At 45.7% G+C, this 25013-nt stretch overlaps 1 protein-coding gene across 1 annotated transcript in view; it reads right to left on the bottom strand.

Moving 5' to 3' along the window:
• The window catches only part of fut8b (fucosyltransferase 8b (alpha (1,6) fucosyltransferase)), a 95414-nt gene extending 71806 nt beyond the window's left edge, over nucleotides 1-23608 (bottom strand). Inside the window, exon 1 of the mRNA XM_079526923.1 lies at nucleotides 23144-23608. The gene's annotated coding sequence lies outside the window, so the exon portion shown is untranslated. The remainder of the gene's footprint in view (nucleotides 1-23143) is intronic.
• Between the last annotated feature and the right edge of the window lie 1405 nt (nucleotides 23609-25013).

The following is a 25013-nucleotide window of genomic DNA, read 5'->3' as shown; positions in this document are numbered from 1 at the left end:
ACCTGATTGTAGTGATTGTTTAGTGCTGCACAATTAATCAAAAAACGATTGCGTTATATTTCCATTCATTCATTTGAGTTACTCTTATGTTTTTGCTCCAGGTGCCACATTTTGAATTCAGTAATGTTCAGCAACTAAACTACGGACTAATATAAAGACAATAAATATTTCCATGGAACAAATTTGAATTGTTTGAGAATCGTGATCTCAATTCTTGTGGAGTAAAATCGAGATTCACATTTGAGCAAGAATCGTGCAGTCGTTTTATTTTTCTTTGACCTGTACAGCACTTTGGTCGATGACAGTGGATTTTAAATGTGCTTTATAAGTAAAGTTTGATTTGACTTGATTTAATAACAAGTGAACTTGGGTCTTAAACATATCTCTGTCTCTGCAAGCCAGAGTCAGATTTTCCTCCTTGACATGAGAACCACTGAATTAGAGTCCTACGGGGTAACAAACAACCTTCCCCACATTGCTGTTCTCACGTACTGTAACCCATACGTCAAATTGGATTCGCACAACATGTCCCCCGAGACTAAAGCAATTATTCTTGGTTTGTCTGTGACCATCTATCTGTCCATCCAGCCACCTCAAGGACACAAGGACCGCTTAGAGAAGAAACACATCAGTCCTGCATTTGTCCTCTATTAGCAAAGGACACACAGAGCAGCAGAGCACACCACCTGTTTTGCCCTTTGCTCAAGTCAATGGAGGCACCCAGCAGACACACACATGGCCGAATGCATTTCTGCTGGGTAATTGGGAGGTCAACGTTAGCATGACATTACAAACGTCCACAGCATTGTGTCTGCTTAGAGGCCTTGAAAAGCAGTGGTGGAAAAAGTACTAACATTATTTACTTAAGTAAAACTATCAATACTGCAATTTAGAATGTACTTGAGTAAAAGTACAAAAGTATAGGTTTCAAAATGTACTTCAAGTACCAAACGTAGATAGTACTCATTGTGCAGAATGTCCCATTTCAAGTTTTCAAATGTATAATAATCTTTTGAAAATAGACACATAGTGAGCTAGCTTGTATATTGTTTATTTTTAAATGCCCGAAATGTATATAGAGCTGAAGAAGTGGTTAATGTATGTTTTGTAATAATTCAAAATCTACAAAGTAACTAGTAACTTAAGGTTTCAAAGAAAATGTAGTGGAGTAAAAGTACAATATTTGCACCCGAGATGTAGTGGAGTAGAAGTAAAAGTATTGTAAATTGGAAAAAGTAAACTACAAATAACTCAAAATTATACTTAAGTAGTAAGTACAGTACTTGAGTAACTGTACTTAGTTACTTTCCAGCACTGTGGAAAGGTCCTCTCCATCAGCAAATGTAGATTACTGTGACACCAAATATACCACTACTTCTTACAGCTCCACTAATCGAGGGTTACTTGAAAATGTGTCTATGGAGGAATTTCACGCTTATTTTGCCAGTTGCCCAAATCGTCGAACATCATGAGTAGGCCAAGAGTGTCTGCTAAACGGCTGAAATGCAAATGCCAGAAACCTAATACAGTATCTTTCTGCTGATGTAATTCAGTGCACGGTAATGCGGCAGCTTTATTATGGCTGTAGTGTATCCTTCACTGGCGACAAGAGATTTGCCAAGATGAAGCGTGTAATGGGAACAGCTGTGAAACACGTGGGTTGATGTAATGGCTTTGCATGTTGAGTAGAAGTGCGGTTAAGTTCAAGCTATCAGCGAAGCCATCGACGTGGCAGACCTGCCTCTCCATCTTTCTCTCTCAACCCATAGACACCTCTCTCTCTCTCTCTCTCCCCCATATCTCCATCTCCTGTTCCACTCCCCACTATGCAGCCATCAAATGTCAGTGAGGCCATCAGAGCCCACGCGCTCTGCCTGCCTCTAACTGCAGCGTGAGAGAGAGTGTGTGTGTGTGTGTGTGTGTGTGTGTGTGTGTGTGTGTGTGTGTGTGTGTGTGTGTGTGTGTGCGCGCTCATGCAGGTATATGCGTTCATGTTGGAGTGCGCTTACCGCTTATGTGTAGAACCCTTTAATTGGAGTCCGGCGTGGAGACTGGAGCACTAATGAACAGGAGCCGTCACAGTTCCATTCCCACTCTTCTGCACAGCTCTGCCCTGTCAGTCTTGGTGGAAGGATTAGCTCAGCAAGCTCTAACCAGGCTCTCCTCTCTCTGCGCACACCCTGCATCCTGCCTGGGGAGAACCAGCTCGTCTCTCCCAACACCCCCTTCCATTGCTGCCTGGGGTCAGTCCATGGCAGTGCTCCAAGGACCGCCCATACCTTCTTGTCAGTTGAAATGAAAGAACACCACAAAAGGGGCAGGGTCACATTTAAATGACAGCCGAAAACCCCATTACAGAACCTGCCGTGGTGGCGTGCGTCGCTAATCATTAGCCCCAACCTCCCGGGATCAAAACCAACTTCTATTCTATCACAATTTTTCCGACAACCCATTATTACTTTTTTTCCCCCGCCGATAAAGTACAGTTTTCGTCTGTGACAGAGGCGTGCCGTCGGAAGCGGACATGAGCCATGAGAAGCACCGCCGAGCAAGCACAGGCGAGCGAGTCGCCGCGCCGAACGTTGTGACGTCCACTTCAGCCGACTCATCACCGCTCGAGCTCTGTCCCGGAATCGTAAATCATGTTTTGGGGCGAGCGTCTTTTCCGGGACCTGTCAGAGCACTGCCGTAGACAGTAAGTACAGGTATACATGCTGCCTGAGGAGAACCAGCTCCTCTCTCCCCCACCCCATGCATGCTGCCTGAGGAGAACCAGCTCCTCTCTCCCCCCACCCCATGCACGCTGCCTGGGGAGAACACTCTCCTCTCTCCCCCCACCCCATGCATGCTGCCTGGAGAGAACACTCTCCTCTCTCCCCCCACCCCATGCATACTGCCTGGGGAGAACCAGCTCCTCTCTCTCCCCACCCCATGCATACTGCCTGAGGAGAACACTCTCCTCTCTCCCCCCACCCCATGCATACTGCCTGGGGAGAGCACTCTCTCCCCCCCACCCCATGCATACTGCCTGGGGAGAGCACTCTCCTCTCTCCCCCCACCCCATGCATACTGCCTGGGGAGAGCACTCTCCCCTCTCCCCCCACCCCATGCATGCTGCCTGGGGAGAGCACTCTCCCCTCTCCCCCCACCCCATGCATGCTGCCTGGGGAGAACACTCTCCTCTCCCCCCCACCCCATGCATGCTACCTGAGGAGAACCAGCTCCTCTCTCCCCCCACCCCATGCATGCTGCCTGGGGAGAACACTCTCCTCTCCCCCCCCCCCCCCCACCCCATGCATGCTACCTGAGGAGAACCAGCTCCTCTCTCCCCCCACCCCATGCATACTGCCTGGGGAGAACACTCTCCTCTCAATTCAATTCAATTCAATTTCAATTCAAAGGAGCTTTATTGGCATGAGAAAACATACGTTTACATTGCCAAAGCAAAAGTGGAACAAAATAATCAAGATAAAACAATACAATAAACATGTAAACAGAGCTGTCTCCCCCAACCCCATGCATACTGCCTGGGGAGAGCACTCTCCCCTCTCCCCCCACCCCATGCATACTGCCTGGGGAGAACCAGATGGAAGGTCAGCTCATATTCCGTCTGTCTGCCCGTATTTCAGCCTTCTGGCAGGGGAGGGCCATTTGGAATCCTGTGCCTCATGACTGGACCCTTCCAATGTTAAATTAATCCTGTTAATTTAACATTGTACTAATGTTACTGAAAAGACATCTGTACATACGCTGGCATCCTGACGTCTTTGAGGGGCTCTGTCTGGCCCCTGTTTTACTAGAAAAGGATTAAAAACCGAATCTAGGCCTAAAGCAAAATAATGTGATTCTTTACTAAAACATGATATGCTGAAAATGATGCCACTGTATTCTAGTGATACCATGTTGTGCTGGACTGGAGTCTAATAAACTGGACGGTTTTGTCAATGTGTGCAAGGGATGATTAATTGTGTGTACAGTGTACAGTACAGTATATGGATCAGCACTCAGCAGTGGCCTAGCCCTACAAGACCCAAGGGCCCTATCTTGCGCCACTCCTTAACCCTTATTCATAAACTTATTTGGCATTTTTTACAATTTTTTAAAACATTTTAAAATAGTTCAACTAGCTAGATCTATATTGACATGTTGTGAGCTTGTAGATCGTCCATTTGAACTATTTTAAAAGGTTTTTCAAAATAGTAAAAAATGGCAAATACGTGTAGGGATATGGGGTAAGGGGTGGCACAAGATATAGCCCCAAAACAATATAGGCTTGACTCAAAATCAAAAGTCGTACGATTTGTCACACACGTTACGGCAGTGAAATTTGTTCTCCGCATATCTCTTGGAGCGGTGAGCTGCAGCTGTGCCGTGCTCGGGAATCATTTGATTAGTTGATTTGACCGCCCAGTCCACCCCATTGATGCCGAGTGCCAAGCAGGGAGGCATTGGGTCCCATTTGGCATGACCCGGCCGGGGATCGAACCCCTACCTCCCAGTTTCAGGGCGGACACTCTAACCACAAGGCCACTGTCTGGTCAGAGTCTGTCTACTCAGAGTCAGTGAGACACCATGACACAATGAAACATGTGAACACCAAATTTCATTTATAGACCCAAAGCTCTTGCTCAGCGTAGACTGATCCTACACAACAGAACACTCACTAAAGACAGAGCCAGCTGGCCTGATCGCCTCCCACTAATGAACTCTTCAGCTGCCGCATTAAGCACAAGCACTCAATATGAATATGCAGCGTTACTGTAGCAGCGGGCTTTTGTCCATACTGCCATGTTTTATTTAATGATCCCCAGGCTTGTCTTGATTTGCATATGCCTGTTACAGAAGCACATGTCGCTCGCCTCGCCCGCAAATGCACAAGGACGTTTTTTCTTTCCGCCTAGCTTACCAGCGCAAGCAAGAAAGTGAAAGTCCATGACTCAATTCTCCACAGAATGGGGCTTTTTCTAAATTTATGTTGTCCAGTTTTGCCTCAGGATGCAAGTTCTACGCATGTGTGATTGTGTGCGTGTGAGTTCAAATAATGCAACATATTTGAGTCCAATGTTTTTGGAGAATGCTATACCCTACTGATGTTTTAACTGATATAGTGTAAAAAACAAAACAAAGAAAGAAAAAAAGAAATTAGAAAAACCTTGATTTGTTTAAAGTGTCTGAGAACATTTAACATTTAATTCTACAATGAAGCAAACAAGTAGATATAAAATACACACAAACTTCCCATTCAAAAGTATATACAAAGGGGACAGGTTGTCCCCTCTAGAACTGCTATTTTGTAAACATTTTAAAAAGGTAAAAAAAATCGGGACACATCAGCCACATAATTGGCGATACCAATGTTGGGTTCTAGTGTGTGTGTGTGTGTGTGTGTGTGTGTGTGTGTGTGTGTCCGTGACTCCGTGTGAGCATGCTTGCAGTGAGAGAGTTTCTGAGGTGTGTCGTTTGAAGTGGAGTGCGCTCACAAGGGGGGATGCTGCAGCTACCATCTGAGGGAACCGTCTGAAGAGAGAACACAGTACAGTAGTGCTGATGCGGTGTTCTTTCTCCAGCAACAACCAGAGAATTTTAAGCGGGTGCAAAGCAGCAGCATACGAAGCAACATTAAAGGCCGCAAAAACTTGCACCCAGCCAGAAGGGATCTTTGATTGCAGACAAACAGACAAAAGTTGTAGCTCTTCCCTTTTTCTCTCCACCCACCCTCTTCCTGACCAGTGCAGTTTTTTCGTTATTTGATTTTTTTTGGTTTTCTGAATGGCATGCATGAAAAGAAGCAACACACAGCACAGAAAAAAGTTTCCCACTTTGATGATATTGAGGGCCTGGGGCTGGGCCTGGACTGAGAGAGGGGTCAGCTATGAGTGTGTCACAGACATCAGAGGCTCTTAGCGCTGCGGTGAGATGTCAGCACAGCTAGTGTCCGCATCCTGTGATGAGGCCTGGATGGACACACACACAGGCCCAACATGACATGGCAAGTGAAGCAACGGGGGGGCGGGGTGGGGGTTGTGTGGTAGGATTGATGGGCGATTCAGCCCTGAGGGAAGGATGGTGCAAGGGAGGCTGGGACACATGAATGGAAGGAGAGAGGAAAGGAATAGCGAGAGACACTAAGGAGCAAGACACATGGACATGTACAGAATGTACAGAAAGGACAATTATTTATGAAGAAGAAACGCAAGCGTTCTATGACTGGCATGTGCCATTGATGCACATGGGAGGCGAATTAGAGCCGGAAGTTTATGTATGTATATATTGCAAAGATTGGTTGACAGACTGTCATTCTTTGACAGTCCTGTGATAAAAGCTCATACTTGCTGCACAGTCAGAGACTTACTCCGTGATCTAAAGATCCTCAATAAAACGATATAGTGTGGACTGTACAAATAGATAAACAAGACAGCAGGAATCAATGTGCGATATGTCTTTTCTATTTCCCTGAACTGATTATTTTACAAAAGGTTGCAATCTTTCAGTGTTGTGCAGTCGTCTCTGATTGACTTCAATGCATTCCCATCGAACGTTGGCCTCCAAGTACAATGACTCTCTGCTAGCTCGAATTGCAGAAGAAAATGACATAGAGGACGGTCTTTTATTTCTTTACGTGCATGGCCTTGACTGTATGCAGTAAGAAAAACAAAGAGAATGGGGGAGAGAGGAGAGGAGTAATGGGAACACGGACAACATAGTTCATGCAGTTCAGTACACCGCAGCAGTGAAAGGTGGGAGGGTTTGGTGTGTATCGATAAAAAACAAATTAATGGAAATGTGTGCTGCTGAACACCACGAGGCAAGGAGAGCCTCTGAACAGCTTAGGCAAGCATACGCTAATAATGAAATGACCAATAATACCATCATGGCGACAAAGGAGTGAGTATCATACGTGCGTCAATATTCATTCATACAGTCACTATTAATGTAGACTGCAATACAGGGCCAGGCCATGGGTGGAATGTGAAATAGCTTGTGTCCTCAGCAAACCCTCCTCAGAAGAAAAGAAGGAAGTGAGGCATAAGCACGCGCGTGTGTGTGTGTGTAAAAGTGCAGGGGGTCCAGAGAGACCAGAGGGTAGGTGATGTTGGGGTAGGGGTGGGTATATCGGGTGGGTGTTTGTTGGGCTGTTGCATTGGCGTAACAGGTGTGGCTCTGACTGGGCAGCCATCTGGACAGCCAGTGGGAATGTGTGACTTACAGAGAGAGAGATCTGGCTGCCACCTCATGCACACACACGCACGCACGCACGCACGCACGCACGCACGCACGCACGCAACTAAGCTCGAGGCCTCTCTGTGTATAGGCATGAGATAGAGAACAAAGGAAATAATCATGACTATGTAAGAGATAATCAACGGCGAGCCGAGCCGTTAACAAAGGCGTGGTTATCTGAAAATGTTGCACACCCTGCGGTCAATCAGTGTTCACTGTGACCATGGTATGACGCAAGATAACTGTATATGGACATATAACATGGTTAACTTCCTACAGTGTCTGCGTGAGCTGATATGAAATGTCTGTGTTCAAAGGTCACAGGAAACAACACATTAAGTAGGAATGAAAACAGTCCAATGAGAGAGAGAGAGAGGGGGGGAGAGAGAGAGAGACCATGCAATAAAGAGTGAAATGAGAGCGGTTAGGCATTTCTAAAGAGATATTGTAACATGTGTGTTACAGCACTGTACATTGCCTTGACATGGGTGTTTCTGTTTTAAGTTCAACGCGTTCATATACAGTGCTACTAGGGTGTCTTAGAACGGTTGGCTGACCTAAGCCAATTGCGTTCACAGAACGTCATCCCACCCGGAGAGAGAAGCGAGCTTGCCAACACAGCTTGATAAAAAATGTTCCGTAGTACGCAGTAGTCCGATCTCTTCCCTCGCCCTAGCAGCCCTACCTCTTGATCTTTGACGCTGCCTGTGGAACAGAAGTCGGGGCTAACCGGGGCCAAGCCCGTTCAGGGAAGGTCTGACTCAGCCATAGTTTATTGCCCCTCGCCATGTGCCCTACATAATAGGACACACACACACACACACACACACACACACACACACACACACACACACACACACACACACACACACACACACACACACACACACACACACACACACACACACACACACACACACACACACACACACACACACACACACACACACACACACACACACACACACACACACACACCTCGGAACAGCCGTTGGCCACCTCTCCCCTCTCCTTGCCCTCAGTGTTTGGAGTTTGAATGGTGGATCTGTGCTAGGTTAGGTAGCTGCATTACGTCGAGGCAGCCAAGCGCAGACGAGGTGTCCCGGCAGGCAGCCTGCTCTGCCACAGATACAGGGCAACAGATCCATACCAACCACTCACAGAAGGTGGTGAGCAAAAACAATAAAAAAATGTATAAATAGTCTTTCTTCCCTCTACGAGCTTATGACAGTAGTTGATAAGCCGGAGGGGCGGGTCAACGGCGCCATTAACTTAATTTTGACCGATTTGATCCATTACACAAGATAGCTGGGACGGACGGGATGCCAGGCGTCACCTGGGAATGAAAATAATAATGACAAAATGTAAAGGGGAGCAAGGGAAGGGGGGTGGGGGGGCCTTGGAGTGTCAGGAAGCGAAAAAACAAACAGAGAGGCAGTCTTTTCAAAGTGGGAGATGAGAAGAGATAAGACACTTCAGAGGAAGAGTCTGCTTATCAAGACACGGCAAGAATCTGGAAAACGAAGGGCCCCCCCCTCTCCCAAGTGAGAGGGACAGAGAGAGGGGGGGTATGACGTGCATAGCTGTGAGATAATACTGTAGGCGTTATACAGATATATCAGTGTTCTTATTTGTAACTGTGCGACACACACGCACGCACGCACGCACGCACGCACACACGCACACACACACAACACCTCTCCATGTTGAGCTGAAAGGGACCAGACAACAACGCAAACACTTTGCAATAATTACAATCCATACCAAACCAAATAAATACGTCATCAAGACCCCAAAGTGGGCCGCAACAAGCCGATTCAAGATTCAAGCCAATAACAACAAGATTCAAAATAACCAGTGTTGTCTTTAATGGCCAATTAAGTCCCTGCTTTAAAAGTGAAAAGTAGTTGAGAGAAACACTGTTTTATAGGAACTCATCACAGATAGAGAAATGTGAGAGAAAATTGGATGGAGGGTTAATTTGCGCCACTAAAAAATGATCTTTAACCTCAGTGAATGAGGAGAATGTGGGATTCAATAGTGGGAAACTAAAGTCTTTGTTTAAATTAATGGTTCAATTATCAGGCAGCTAATGGACTCGTAAGTATAATGGGTTAATAACTCAACCAGCAAGATCAATCATTTGATTGTCATTTTCCATGGTTAGAAGAGAGCTCCAATCTGCACACTCCGTTGCTGCTCGTGTGCGTGTGTGTGTGTGTGTGTGTGTGTGTGTGTGTAAGTAACTGTGGGTCATGTGGTTGCGTGTCATTTTGTGAGTGGAGAGCAGAGAAGAGTGTTTATCCATGAAATGGCTTGACCATTTGACCTCCATTTTCCAGCATGCCCTGGTAAAGCTGACCAAGTGTCAGGCCTCAGACATACTGTACATATCAGAGGGCCGGGGTGCAGAACCACTCGGTGGGCCTGATACTTGGCAGTCTTGTACAAGATGTTCAACAAGCCTCTACAAACGGCAGGTCTAAAACCAGGAAGATCCGTCTCAGTCTCTGCAACCAGCCAGGCCACGGGGGACCAAAGCAAGCTTTTTGTACCCTGAGATGTGCCTCAAGCTATGTCTAACTCACACATTTGTGTGTGTGTGTGTGTGTGTGTGTGTGTGTGTGTGTGTGTGTGTGTGTGTGTGTGTGTGTGTGTGTGTGTGTGTGTGTGTGTGTGTGTGTGTGTACTTGGCAAGGTAGAAGAGCCAGCAGCCTTCCGGGAGGGAGCATGGGTCCAACTTCCACCACTGCTGTGGGCGAGGTCATGTATGTCACATGCTACAGCTGCCTCACGTGTGTTGCCCACAAGAGATGAATACAAGTATAGCCTACAGCAGTGCTGTTTAATGCCTAAAATGAAAATGGCTCCTGAAAGTTATACAGGAGAACAAATACTCAGAACTACCATCATCACATGCAAGCGCTAAGCCCATAGGATAACCTTCCTAAAACTACCATCATCACATGCAAGCGCTGAGCCCATAGGATAACCTTCCTAAAACTACCATCATCACATGCAAGCGCTGAGCCCATAGGATAACCTTCCTAAAACTACCATCATCACATGCAAGCGCTAAGCCCATAGGATAACCTTCCTAAAACGTCCCAATAATCTGACACTCATAAATCTGACTACCCAATATTCTGACTATAGAGCCCCATACTAACGCTAACCCCAAACCCTAACCCTAACCTCACATTAGTTGTTTGGGAAATAGTGCAGCCTGCAGCGGACAATGGAAAAAAACATTATGATAGATAATGATACAAGCAAGAAATTGTTCTCAATAAGTTAGCGATCAGATCTTCCCAATGGGCCACTTGGAAATGTGCAAATTTTGGAAGTTGTAGCCAATTGCAATGGACTGATTAGATACATTTTGATCACATGACTCCAGAAAGAATGTGTATCGATTTGCATGAGTTATGGACAAAATCTGGACACACCGACAGACAGGGGCAAAACAATATTCCCTGCCTCCCGGACGATCTACTGTAACAGTGCACAATATTATTCGTTCAGTATTTTATATAGGGCTTATTAAATTAGTCTGGAAACCTGCCTGCAAAACAAATCACTTTTGGTCCAACAGAAAAAGATAATTTCAAAATGTAAGCCCACCAAAAACATGTGAAACTAGCTACTCTCTTACAGAATAAATAAACTGTGGGACATTGCCAAGGAGTTACGAGTTACGAGTGTGTGTGTGTGTGTGTGTGTGTGTGTGTGTGTGTGTGTGTGTGTGTGTGTGTGTGTGTGTGTGTGTGTGTGTGTGTGTGACCAATGCCTTGTGACTCTGTAAATGTTTGAAAGGCGCCTTGGAATGGTGTGGTCATCGTTTTGAGAGGGCCTGAAATTCTTTTTACACGCTTTACCCACTTGTTTGCTTGTGAAGCCCAGAAATGCCTAACGGCAGGAATCCTCCATGGAGATCGTTCATGTTTGAGCCACGCACGCGCACATCACTGCTATTTCTTTTTCATTGTGTATTTAAATTACCACGCATATTAGAGGAGCACTGCCAAGGCCACACTTTATTCTTCTTCTTAATCTCTTGTGCACACAGGGTCAGACCCTGTCCCCCCCCTATGCCCTCCCCCCTGTCCCTTCTCTTCTCACTCTGGCTCCCTCTCCCCTCTGCCAGCTGCACAAGGCACAGGCATGCTGTGGCTTCCTTGTCCTTTTTACCCCTCACACCCCAGGGACCCCCTGCAGTACTGAACTCTCCATTTTTCCTCCAGACGTGGCGGGGTAGAGGACAGTGTGCTATGTTCCTCCAACATGCCTCCGCAGCAGTATTTGTCTCCAAATCCACCTGCTAGGCCTATTAGCCAACTATGCAAACAGCCAGTTCTACGGGTGCATGTGTTTGGTCCGACGTACTAACAGTCCTACAGTCATGAATCCGACACCCTACCCAAAACCCCAAACCTAACCTCACAGGAAGCTACAGGTTAGTTTTAACCTGCCACGGGTTAGCTGTAACTTGCCATGCATGTCGGGAGCCACGGGTACATTTTAACCCGCAGCATGGGTTAGTTGTAACCGGCAGCGCATGTCGGGGGTGACGGTGTTGTCGAACTAATGCCTGTCGGACTGTTAGTATGTCTAACGAATGTATGCACCCCCATGAGTTGTACTCGTTAGCTGCCTAGCTAGCAGGATGCTAGCTCCGAATGGAATAAGTAGACACAGCAAGGCCACATGCTGTTGAAGCAACGAGAGGGTCAGTGAAGGTCAGGACGATGTCTTCAAAAAGGTCATGGCGAGTGTAGGCTTTTGAGGCTTATACAGAAGGTACAGGAAGTTGTCAGGAACATCCCATGCTAGCTTCTGGGGTCCCGGCAGACAGGGGTGTTCACTTACAGGGTGTTGTGAATCCAGTGCGGAGGCCCAGTGGGCACGAAGGCAGGCTCGCTGCCCACGGTCCTAATCCTAGTTAAGACAACCCCGGCAGGCGGGCAGACACAGAGGAGCTTGGTCCAGTGTTAGTGGAATTAAAGCAAAGCCTCTTCTCTGTTGTTATGCTAATCCACAAGACAATGATTATCTGCAGGGGAAACGTTGCCACGGTGATAAACATGGCTCAAAAGTGCCTCAATTAAGGCCAGCAATTTTACCCGCCAAAAGCAGAGAGCCGGAGGGCAGCCAGCACCGAAGAAGAACGAGGCCGACGTAAATGCTTTTTGTTGCTGACTGGACCAGGCCAGCTTTCTATCTAATGGAGATCTAAAGTTCACACAACTATTACAGAATTGTCGAATCGCAATTATTTGAGATAATCACAATTATTTTCGCAAAATCTTCATCAAATGTTGTTGTATTCGGAATACATGGCGCTGCAACAACTTTCCAGAGTGTATTTGTGTAAATACCCAGAGATGGAGGAGGACCATGACACTGGATTAATCAAAAATAATCCCTCATTTGCTCCACAAATTAAAAAGGAGGCCTCGTCGCATGTGGCTCGTGGAATTGAGGTGTTGCGAGTCCCAACCGAACTAAATTATTTTGGCATCGGATCAAATATAATTGTGAACTTAGCATCTGGAGGCCGTTTTTATTCTTCAACTTGACTGTTATTCAGCCAGATCTCCCGCACACACCCCCACCATGCTGGGTGATTTCAAATCAGTAATGTGGCTGACAAGGACACCTCTTTGATGGCAGAGGCAGCAATGACTGCAACGCTGAGCCACCGACGTTGTTGGCATAAAATCTCACGAGTCCTGTGTGTACTGTACCATCGTCTTACCATCCCTTCCCTCTGTCTCTACGAGGAACTGTTCGTCCACCTTGAAGACATGGCTCACCAGTCTCTATCCCTGTATCTCAGTGTCTCAGCATAACAGCCCTTGGACTGTTGTGTACTAGTCTCATTTAGGGGACAGTCAAATCTGATTGCTTTTCAAGATTTGACTGTCTCAAGTACACAACAGTAACATTCTTAGTTTGTTTTATTCCTCAACACTGCAGCAACAATAACAAGTATAAATACAAGTAGGTGAATAAGTATGTAGTACATTGATCACATAGCACACTTGAAGGTGCCGTTTCTAAATACTGTATACCGGTATGTACAGGTATGTATAATATTATCTCCTACACCCAAGCTTAAAGGACGGTTATCTGGCATGCTTAGCCCTTTGAATATGACTCAAATTACTGCCAACCATTTTCCAAAGCATACTGTGGTTTGCCAGTGGGATTCATTCATTTCAGTAACAATATGAAAATCAACTTGCAGAGATTTTAAACCTTCTTGAGATAGGTAATCCAACACGCTAAATATCACTGCAGTTATTATAGATCCAGATGCTGGCCATTAGGATCATAGTGACAATGTCCCAATGTCTGCAGGAGAAAATCACTAGAGAATTGATTTACAAACAAAACCGCCATGACACAATGACGTCGAGCAGAAAGAAAAGAAACACTTTGTCAAATGAAGAAGAGCACAGACTCATCTAAGAGAGAGAGAGAGAGAGAGAGAGAAAAAGAGAAAGAGGGCAGCTTTGCAATTTTGTCTTTCCTGGGACCTTGAAGCCTGAAGTAAATGCATCAAAGGAAAGCATTGCTTCTGTACTACCCCCTTCCCCCCCACCCCCCAATCTCCCAGACCTCTAAAAAAAAAATCCAGATTTGCGCTCAATCTCTTCCTCTCGCTCCTCTCCCTCTTATCACTCTCTCTCTCTCTGTCAGTATGTCTTGGCTGAAGGGGCTGAAAGCTTGGGCCTATATTGGACAATTCACAGCTCCTCTCCAGATATGGCTGGCTAAGCTGGAGATATGTCTGACTGATGCCTCAGAGACACCAGAAAACACTTTAGCCTCCAGTGTATCAGGTACCCGCTCTGCGCTGAGAGCCGATTATGTCCAGAAGAAGAATGGTTTAAGTGGTGACACCGTAATGGGGAGGGGGAACAACTAAAGTCAGCCCACACTTCACTTTCATACCATAGAATGGTTGAAATACACCGGTGAGTCTCTTTCTATCGTTCTCTTTTTTCAAGAAATTCTATTTCATTAGTAGGGTTTTATAGTAAAAGAAAGAACATCCATGAATGGAAAAATTGGCATCCCGACCTGAAAATTCAGTTTACTAAATAACTGGAGAGCTGTTACTGTACTATTTAAACACGTATTTTAATTAAAAAAATCACTTAATCACTTAAATTTCCTTTAACCACTGCACAAAAGAAGTTTCCGAAGGGAAAAATAAAGTTCTTTGAAGTTGAAGTTGACCCTCCAGAAAAACACGGGCAAAAATCCTTATTATGCAGACAAAAATCTTTGATCATGCGATGGAATATGCAGGGTTTCATGTGAATTTATGCTGTGAAATTTTCAGGAATTTGCTAAAGTAGCGAAAGAATTTGAAATATGTGGAAAAATGCAAGATATGCGGGAACTTAAAAAATATGCGTTTTGAAGACATTTCCTTCAGGGGGTCCCCTCTTACAATTAAATAATTGTAAAACTCATACAATCAATAAATTAGTGAGAACTAGAAGTATACAGACCTCGCTCAAGCACATAAATACCATCGAATAATGAGGACAACAGTGAAAAGCCAAATAAGATATGTTCCTTCATGAGATATACTTCAAAGCTACTTTCAAACACAAATATTTCATCCTTCACACACACAAAAAGAGCACCGTACAAGTCAGTGAAGACTGAAGAGCATATTTTAAATGATCCATTTCTATTAGATTTTTTTTTCTTGCTCACCCTTGGAGTTACATCATGGCAAGGTATAACTACCATCAACCTATGGGAACGCACCAAACAAGAAACAATAGAGATAAAGCTGATAAGGAGAAAGTGGAGCTGGATTGGTCACACATTAAGAAAAAACAAAACGGCAATAACTAAACAGGCACTAACGTGGAACCCACAAGGAAAACGGAGCAGAGGGAGACACAAAAACACCTGGCGAAGGAGCACAGAGCTAGATGTCAAACAGAAGGGACTGACGTGGAAACAGCTGGAGAGGATGGCGTAAGACAGACGAGGGTGGAAACGACTCATCAATGGCCTATGTTCCGAAAGGAATACAAAGGCCTAAGTAAGTAAGTAAGGTATAACTACACAACCCAGACCTCGACCAAAGTGTTCTCGCCTTTTAAGGCCCAAGAGAACAGTCCATCCCCATCCGAGCAGATTTGGATTTTGCGTAGTTCAAATTAACCAATAAACAGGATTGGGATCACTTACTTTGATAAAGAAACCAATTCCAAGCTGTAATTTGAATCAAATGTCCAAAAATTGAATAGTATAGGATTGGGATCAGTTTGATCCAACACATTACACAGCATTAATTGAAAAAGGATGGAGATCCGGGCACTCAAAATATTTAAAAGAGGAGAAGAATCTTTATTATACCAACATGTTTAGACCTATAACGGTCTTCATCAGGGCTTTACACAGCATTACCTTGATCCCACTGAGGGCAGGATTTACAGTGGATTACCAGACCAAAATCCATTATACAATGGTTGATCAAGTTTGTGACATTAAGGGACAAAGCTCGAAGGGACTTCTTGGTCCCTTATTGTTTTTGTCTGATTTTTCTTTTTCTTCTTGGCCAAAGGGTGGGGCTATAGCACTCAATTGAAAATGCAAACTTTGAACGCGCATAGCTCATGAACCGTTTGACCGTCGGCAATGAAACTTCGATACACATATGTGGCTACTTATGCAGAGTATCCGGGTACCGCCAACTCAACTTACGAGTCTTCAAGAACCCTGCCCCAAACCCCTCCCCCCCCCCACACACACACAATTAAAACAGACCCTGTCACAACGACATGGTCTTCGTTTTCTCAAGTTCAGTCTTCCAGTTCAGTCTTCTTTCTATGGTAAGCCATGTGCATATTGTTCCTATTTCTTGGTCCTGCCTTATCGCTGCTTGCAGCTATATTTTCAATTTATTTTTGACACATTTGCCTACCTCTCAGAACTCAACTAAATCAGTTTTTGATCATAGAATGATCTCAAAAACATTATGTCAATATGAATTACAAAAGTAATATAAGTTTGATATGTGTATATAAGTTTATCATCTGTGATCAACCTATCAAAAGTAGGCTAATTGTGGGCAATAGTATTTTGAATTGCATGATTACTCAAATTACTTTTTAAAATTATACTCCCATTATGATTTTAAGCAAGTAGAAGATGAATTGCTCCAAATTGCCTTTCTTCCCTTATGTTGTCCTGCACTGGATTTAGATAGGTAGGATTAAAGCACTGATATTCAGGATGTGGTAATCCGTGAAATGTCTGAACCTGGATCAGGGCGATCCCATCCTGAATTGCGTTGAAACACTGGGACAAAATGTGTTTGTATTGTCTAATCCTAGATCCCAAATTCCCCAAATATAGGATTTCAAACTCTGGTCTGATCAGATGGGAATTAAAGGTTTTCAGCTCCTGGGGCCTGCTGATTTAAAACCATTAAGACAGGTTCTGTGCACTCAGTGCTGTAGCCTATGTGCTTCTGTACATTAGGGTGCGTGATGGCAAGATCTGATGGTGTATTCACAGTGCACCGTCTTGCCTGCAGTCTTGATTGCCATCCCGCTGCATATCAGAGCATCATGCTGGGCCAGGTGACAGGACTCCTGCGGAGGAAATCCAATCAGGCCAATCCTCTCCGATATCTTACATTCCTCTCAGACGTTGCCACTAACTATCACCACTAACAGACATCGCGCGCGCGCGACACACACACACACACACACACACACACACACACACACACACACACACACACACACACACACACACACACACACACACACACACACACACACACACACACACACACACACACACACACACACACACACACACACACACACACACACACACACACACACACACACACACACACACACACACACACACACACACACACACACACACACACACACACACACACACACACACACACACGATAGATGTGCCTGGGCTCTTGCCTCTTACTTTCTCACGTTGGCCCTCTGGGCAGCGGACAGAGATCATCAACACATGAAAGCCGTCCAGCTTTGTGAGCTGCTCTGCTGCTAACCCTCTGACCTCACATCAGAATGCAAGAGTGCAAATGCACCCCTGGGGAGGGGAGTGTCAATAGTGAACCACAAAACAAACAAAACAAAACAAACAAACCGAAAAATCACACACACTCCCAGTGAGGCGGACTAAATCCTACCCCCCAGGAAGTGGGACTGGCACCAGGATGACTTAAGCGGCGTCCTGCCAGGCAGAGGCATAATGGCCATCTTTCATCGGGGTCCAGCTTGCACTCCGGGAACCTGGGTTTGAACCCTTGCCAGCCCGACCGTGGCGTCGCCTGCTAGGCTTGCTCAGTGACGGCACCTGGATCAGGTATCTCCAGGTAAAAGAAAGACATTCAATGTTCTTCAGGAGTAGGACCGGAGTGAGTCCTGGCAGTTTGGGCTGCCCCACTTGAGAAATTATAACATAAACGAACGGGCTAACCAAATAAACTATTCCATTCTGTTAAGAGTGACTTCACACAGTGCTCTCTCTCTGTGTGTGTGTGTGTGTGTGTGTGTGTGTGTGCACGCACGCACGCACGCACGCACGCACGCACGCACGCACGCACGCACACACACACCTATGTGTTGCGGCAAAGTTGATTTGGGCCATTGTAACTATCCTAATGGCCAGCATCTGGGTCTGTGCTTTTTTTTTCCTTTGGAAGGGGGGGTGGGGGGGTCGGACTGCTTGTGCCTCTAGCCAGTGCCACACGGCACAGCTGTCCCAATTACCACCTCTCTCTCTCTGTGTCCTCCCTTCCCCTCCCAATCCATCTGCCTCCTCTCCACTCTGTCCCATGACTGCAGTGGAACCACTAGTTGGGATAGAAACAAAAGGGGTGCAATACTGTACTTCCAGCAGGCCCCGAGCAGGAAGGGGGGTTGGGGTGACTTGGGTCTTCAGAGGGATGAGGTGATGATTGTTAGCATTAGCATGCATCAGGATGGAGTAAAATAATGTCAGGCAGCTCTTCTTTGCAGTCTCTCTTTCTCTCTCTTTCTCTACCCAGGGGCGCGGCTTGGCGAGGCTCCTGCATTCGATGCGATGAGCACCTGGATCTCTGGAGGCTGGTGACGGTGGGGTCAGGGATGGGCTGCTGGAGCCTCTTTGTGTTGTTGGCCAGCCTGCAGTGAGTCCCCCACCCAAAGCAGGTTCTGACAAGCCAAAAATGATCAAGTGTGTCATGCGCCATGTGCATTCAGTTCCTCATGAGGACGGACAACAAGGCACTGCACTCGGCCCGGACGGTTAACTCAACCGTCTGGGCAACCAGGGCTGCTGAGCCAGCCTGATGGCGTGCCGCGAGTTCGACTCTTGATCCCGACGGCCTTTGCCGCGTGTCTTCCCCCAATCTCTCTCCCCATTTCCTGTCAGACTACTTTCAACCTATCAATAAAGGCAGAAAAAGCCCCAAAAATATATCTTAAACAAAAGGCACTACACTCTTGCAGCTGCACGCTAGCAGATTTCACCCTTTCAGCAGTGCGCGCGTACACACACAGACACACACACACACATATACAGTATATCCCACAAAGCAAACACAAGGATCTGTGATTAGGGACAGTAGACAAATAAATAGGGAAGGACAGACTTTATCATTGACATGAGGATTGGCTAGATGTCTATTTCTGGACAGTTCCTGAAATGAATGAATGAGCAGCAATGTTGTAAGACCTATTTCCCCCTAGGCTGCAATGGCTATAAACTGCGCACGCACGCAAGCACGTACGCACGCACGCACGCACGCACGCACGCACGCACGCACGCACGCACGCACGCACGCATCAGGATACAAGACACACGTGGAACACCCAACGGCACCACTCTCCACACCCCTCTTTCTCTGCTATCACCCACGCAAGACAGCTGTGGGCCAGCTCTATGGGCCAGCAACTGCCCACAGTGTGGCTTTCTGGGCCAGCTCCTATTGTATGAGGTCCTGTTTGCTACCGACCCATCTTTACCCACTCATTCAGTCGAGTAAGACAGGTAGACAGGCAGCCAGACATTTAGAGGGGGAGACAGCCGGGCAGGCCTACTGGGGCCCCATTCTCTTTCAGCTCCTGGAGAATGCTATCAGCCTGGATCAGACCAGCCTGCTCAAGCTGTGCTTCTCTAGTCTCGCCACCCGGCCTGCTTTTCTCCATGGAAACCTGCCCCACACACTCGGCGTGTGATTGGCTCGTGCGATCACTAGACAGACTTTCTGTCTTACAATACAGATAATAATGGCCCTCCAGGAGGATAAGAAGACGGGGAATCAGTGATGGCGGTAAGGCCTCTTCTCCTACGTATTCTGTCCCTTAGAATGGCTGTATTCTGCATGGCTGCACTCTGCAAAGCTGGCTGGGAAAAGCTAGAGCATGCACACTGCACAGGAGCACATGACAGCCTGTCAAGCTCCCCCAGTACCAACCTGAGGCCCTGAAACAACACAAGGCTTCTTCACCCGCCAATGGATCGAACATCAGAAAATGTTGATGATCCTTTCTTTCCTCATTTTCCTTGCTGGTGTGTTTAAAGAGCCGTGGAGTACAGCGAAGGGACAGCAAAGGCCAACCCCACATAAAAATGCCAGACAAATGCCAGCACAGGACATGCAGAGATTGTTAATTGACCCACCTAGATAAATCATCATATTTCTTGCTTTCATATACAGACTGTTTAATCCACACGTGCCTATAGCTGCAAGCATTTACCATGAATAGCCATACAGCATTTGTTGTTTGGTGTTTTCAAAGCAGGGACGGCAAAGCTTATTCTCTACACTACAGCTTTCATTTATATTGTCAACTAAAACTAGGAAGCAGACTTAGTCTGCACAGAGATTAACAATACCAACACAACAATGCTTGCAGCTGAGCCTTCCCCTTTTGGCGGTAGCATTGTCACAGGAGCTAGCTGAAAGCAATTCTCTCCGTTTCTCCATCTTTCTCCCTCTCTTACTCTCGCCACGTTCATCTCACTCTGCTTCACAGTTCTGTGTCTAAGGCGAGGCCCATGGACTGGGAATGCGTCTTCAAAATGTATTGTTTGTTTCCCTCCATATTTCTATTCAGGCTTCTCCTCTCATCTGTCTTCATAGACAAAAATGGATGCATGTGGGACAGCAGAGGGGTGTGAACAGGGAATAGTGTGTAGCAGACACTGGGACCAATATCAAACATTATACTTATTGTACCATTGAGCCAATACACTGTGATGCTTGAAATTAGAATGCCTCTCCGTTCAAAGACACGCATTCGATGTGGAGGTGGCAGGCTGCATGGTGTGGCAGAGTGAAGTCAAAATGAAAAACAAATCTGGCTGCTATTTGAACTCGAAATCTGCTAGCCACTAGTGGCTTGCTAAAATAAATTAGAGGCAGCGGTGGCCACGTGACATTTGTGCCAAATGTTAAAAACAAATAGAAACTATGAAATGAGTCACCAATCCATTCTTGCTCACTGCACCGCATCTAACCTCATTGGAAGAGCACCGCTAATATGTTTAATGAACTCGTTAGTTTAAAATGAAGACAGACAGTAGCATGAAGCATGCATGAGAGGGCGGAAGCACAAAGAGCAGAGAGAGAGAGAGACGGGGCAGAAACAGAATAGATCAGCAGCTTAATAAATTAATTAAGCAACGTGCAATCTTATTTTAATAAATATTTCTGCTATTTGGTTGAATCACAGAGGGTAACATGCTACATGATGTAATCTGACACTCCACAGAAAGTGATTCAAGAACTCCAGACAAAACGATGAAAACATTCTGTACAATTCAATACAGACTCTTCAATAAGTATGTTCCTGTACATTGCACTATTGCATACATTTGTATGGTTTGATATATTTATAGACGTACACATTAGATGGTCATAAAGCAGGAGTAATTAATTTATATGTGTCACTGATAATAAACAATGGCTCTACTTCACATGGCCCTCTAATTAAAGCAACATGCACAAGGCAAGCAACACTGGAGTCCAGCTGGGACGTGCATTACCGTCTCCCTGTCACCACAACAATATATACGGCTGTTTACTTATTCATGGATGAATTAAGGCTACTAACTCAATCAGTCTGCTTCCAGTTACCAAGCCTCACTTTATTAGATAACATTAATGAATGCATTAGTTGTCTAACTTGTCCACAGTGTCGAGTTTCTTGCCATTATTGCACACTCGTATTGTCGTATTGTATGTATTGTCGTGGTATTGTCTGGATATGGTAGTAATACTCCTTTGAACAACATAGGGCAGTAATGTTTGCTCACACAACATTTGGCAATATGGAGGAAAAAAAACTACCAAAGTTGTGCATCACTGAGCTGAAATGCCTTGAGAGGCGTAAACCGAACAGCATTCACAAATCCATATCACATCCATAATTAAAATCAATTTCGTGATGAAGCAACACAACATTACCCTACTTATCCACAGAGTGCTGAATGTTGAGGAAGAGGTGGCTTTGATCAAAACTGTTACATCAGAAGATTACACAGACCGACAAATGCAAACTGGATTCCGACTTTGTTTACCAACATCATAACAATATGCCACGTCCCTGAACTAAGAGTTTCAAAGAATAGCACGGTAGATAATCATGTCATAAGCTATATTCAAGAGATCCGGACGTTACCAGCAAAGCATACATTAATTTCACAATAGTTGGCCACAATATGGGACTCAAACACCTGTCCAAATAGTGTGAACACCATGATCCTTTCTATGTAATGTCCCTGCCCTCTACATGCAGGACCACAATTTAGTGCATGATTAGTGTGTGTTTTCATCACTGCCACATATCTGCCTGACCTGTGTTTTGTAAATTGCTAAAATAGTCTACCATCCATGTGTAGGCTATTAGAGAGAGAGAGAGAGAGAGAGAGAGAGAGAGAGAAAACTGTAGAACAGACATTTGGCTTGTAGAGTGGTCAGCAGGCTCTGATTCCCAGGGTCTTGTGTCCCGGGGACTTGGGCTTGGTAACAAACAAAGCAGCGGGGACTCCTTGTCCGCAACGCGAGGCCGTCCTTGTTGTTATGATATAATCTCATATGGAAAGCTCATTATTATTATTACACAGCAACTACAGCACCAAACACAAACACCTACACATGCGGACCATGGTGATGGGAGAGCGGGCAGACAGTACAGTCAGTGAGGTGAGGCTGAGCGCCTCCTTTGTCCATTCGGCATAACACAAATCAGTGGCTCACAATTGTCAGATAGTGAGACAGATAGCCATGTGTTTCACTATGTTTGTTAAGGAGGTCCGCTTTTTCGTTTACAGGTCAGAAAACCCATAGTATGTATGGCAATGAACAGGATATTCTGATGTGGACACAACAGCTAGGCTATGCCTTGGCTACATGAACGCTTCTAGCATTATTGATAGCCTGGCTTAGCTAGAAGACGCCTGCAAAATGAGCGAACAGACTAGATTTAGGATGATGTGGTCACAGTGTTTGTCTGGAGCAGCGCTCTGGTACAGTTTCCACCACCACCATCATCATCATCATCATCACACAGCCATTCGGTACGTGATACATTGTAACCTAAAGTGAATTGTTTTGAACGTCCCCGCTGTTCTCAACACGGAGCTACAAAGCGAAGCAGGGCGATTTGATTTGTTTACAAAGCGTGAAAGGCATTCCCCGTAATATCCTCTTAAAGGCAGATCAAATTGGGTCAAAGAGCCGTTATAACGGGACCACATTCCTAACCAAGACCGCTATTTTGCCCACCGTGATCTCAGCAGCGACGCAGTCAACAGGCCGGGGATGGACTAGAATAACATGGACTCAGCCGAAACCATATCGTTCGCTATCGCCATGCAAGAGAGGGGTATAAGAACATACCTTGGCATGACACATCGGTCTTCGGCTCGATCCGACGGGCCCGATGAAGTCAGTGGAGTCAGTCTGACGCAGCGATGTGTTGATATAAAAAAAATCGGCTGTAAATGCGGCGGCGGAAACAGGAACTGGAGAAGCTGTAGTCCCTGAATACGGTTGTCGCGGCTCTGCTCTGGCTCTGGCTCTGCTGCCAGTGTGTGTGTGGCTCAGTCTGAAGGAGAGCCAGCCCATTGAGCCCAGTCCATAGGAGAGTGAAGGCTGCAGTGCGCACACCAGTGTCAGACTGCTGTACTGCAGTCGCTCTGATAGACGGGCTCTGTGTGGCACCGGGTGAATTGTGTTTGCGTCCTCCCCCCCGACAGTTCAGCGGCTCCGCCGCAGTTTGACACTCTGCCTCCTCGGCTCCAGAGAGTGCCACCGCATCGGTATGGGACAGACAGACGGTTCTTTTCGGGACGTCACGCACGCGCGTCTGCTTTGCTCCTGCGCACTGAGGATTGGATTTGGAACGCGCCTGCATGGCCCCGGCCCCGGTGGCCCCTCTCTCTCCCTCCTCCCTGTGTATTTACAGCATGCACTTTTATGACATGTCATACTTTTAATACCCGTATATTTATTAACTGTAAAATTAAACAAGGCAAGCAAAAGCTCATCCACTTAGACTATTGAGGGGCTATACCTGACTGGACAGGGTTTTCTGGCAAGGCATCTGTCATGCAGCTATAAATCCCTGCCATAAATGTTGGACACATTCACATTCACGCTCAGCAATCTGCTCGTGCACGGAGAGATCAGTCTGTTCAGTACTTCTCCCTCCGGGCTCAAATTGAGGTTGAACTATGGCAGGCTACTGTAAGCCATGTCATAAAAATATAGTTTAAACTTCAGTCTGGACATCGACTGGACATAGCAGTGGTGGAAGAAGTAGTAGAAAATATAAAATAGGCTACTCAAAATTCAAGTAGGCCTACAAAACAGTAGCCTGCAGTGTAGCCTATACTTACTTTCCACCATTTTGATAACTTACTTTTGAAGTGGTTTATGATCGGCCTATCAATATCTTATAAATAACATTAATTCACACAAGGAACAGCCACGTGATGAGGAATAAAACAGAATAATATAATAACAAAGATACCCTGGCTGAACTTGCCCTGCTGGCTCGCTTTATTGCAGAGCAATATTGTTTTCACATGCATAGTCTGTTTTTAGAGCAGGTGTGCAATGCGTTGTCAGCTTTTCACATTAGATACTATTGCCTATATTGGAAATTGAACCACGTAGCCTAGCTATATGTAGCCTACACAGAAATGTTAATAATAAATAAAACTGTTATACCATTGTAGGTTTACAGTATGCACATTTACAAGTGTTTCCATGCCGGCATAGTGGCATACAGGCTACATACAGGCTACATAGTGGCATACAGGCTACATACAGGCTACATAGTGGCATACAGGCTACATACAGGCTACATACAGGCTACATAGTGGCATACAGGCTACATAGTGGCATACAGGCTACATACAGGCTACATAGTGGCATACAGGCTACATACAGGCTACATACAGGCTACATAGTGGCATACAGGCTACATAGTGGCATACAGGCTACATAGTGGCATACAGGCTACATAGTGGCATACAGGCTACATAGTGGCATACAGGCTACATACAGGCTACATAGTGGCATACAGGCTACATAGTGGCATACAGGCTACATACAGGCTACATAGTGGCATACAGGCTACATAGTGGCATACAGGCTACATACAGGCTACATAGTGGCATACAGGCTACATAGTGGCATACAGGCTACATACAGGCTACATAGTGGCATACAGGCTACATACAGGCTACATACAGGCTACATA

Source organism: Electrona antarctica (genome assembly GCF_951216825.1).
Source record: "Electrona antarctica genome assembly, chromosome: 17".
Lineage (NCBI taxonomy): Eukaryota > Metazoa > Chordata > Actinopteri > Myctophiformes > Myctophidae > Electrona > Electrona antarctica.
The sequence above is the reverse complement of the archived record's forward strand: the minus strand, read 5'-3'. Positions and strand labels throughout refer to the sequence as shown.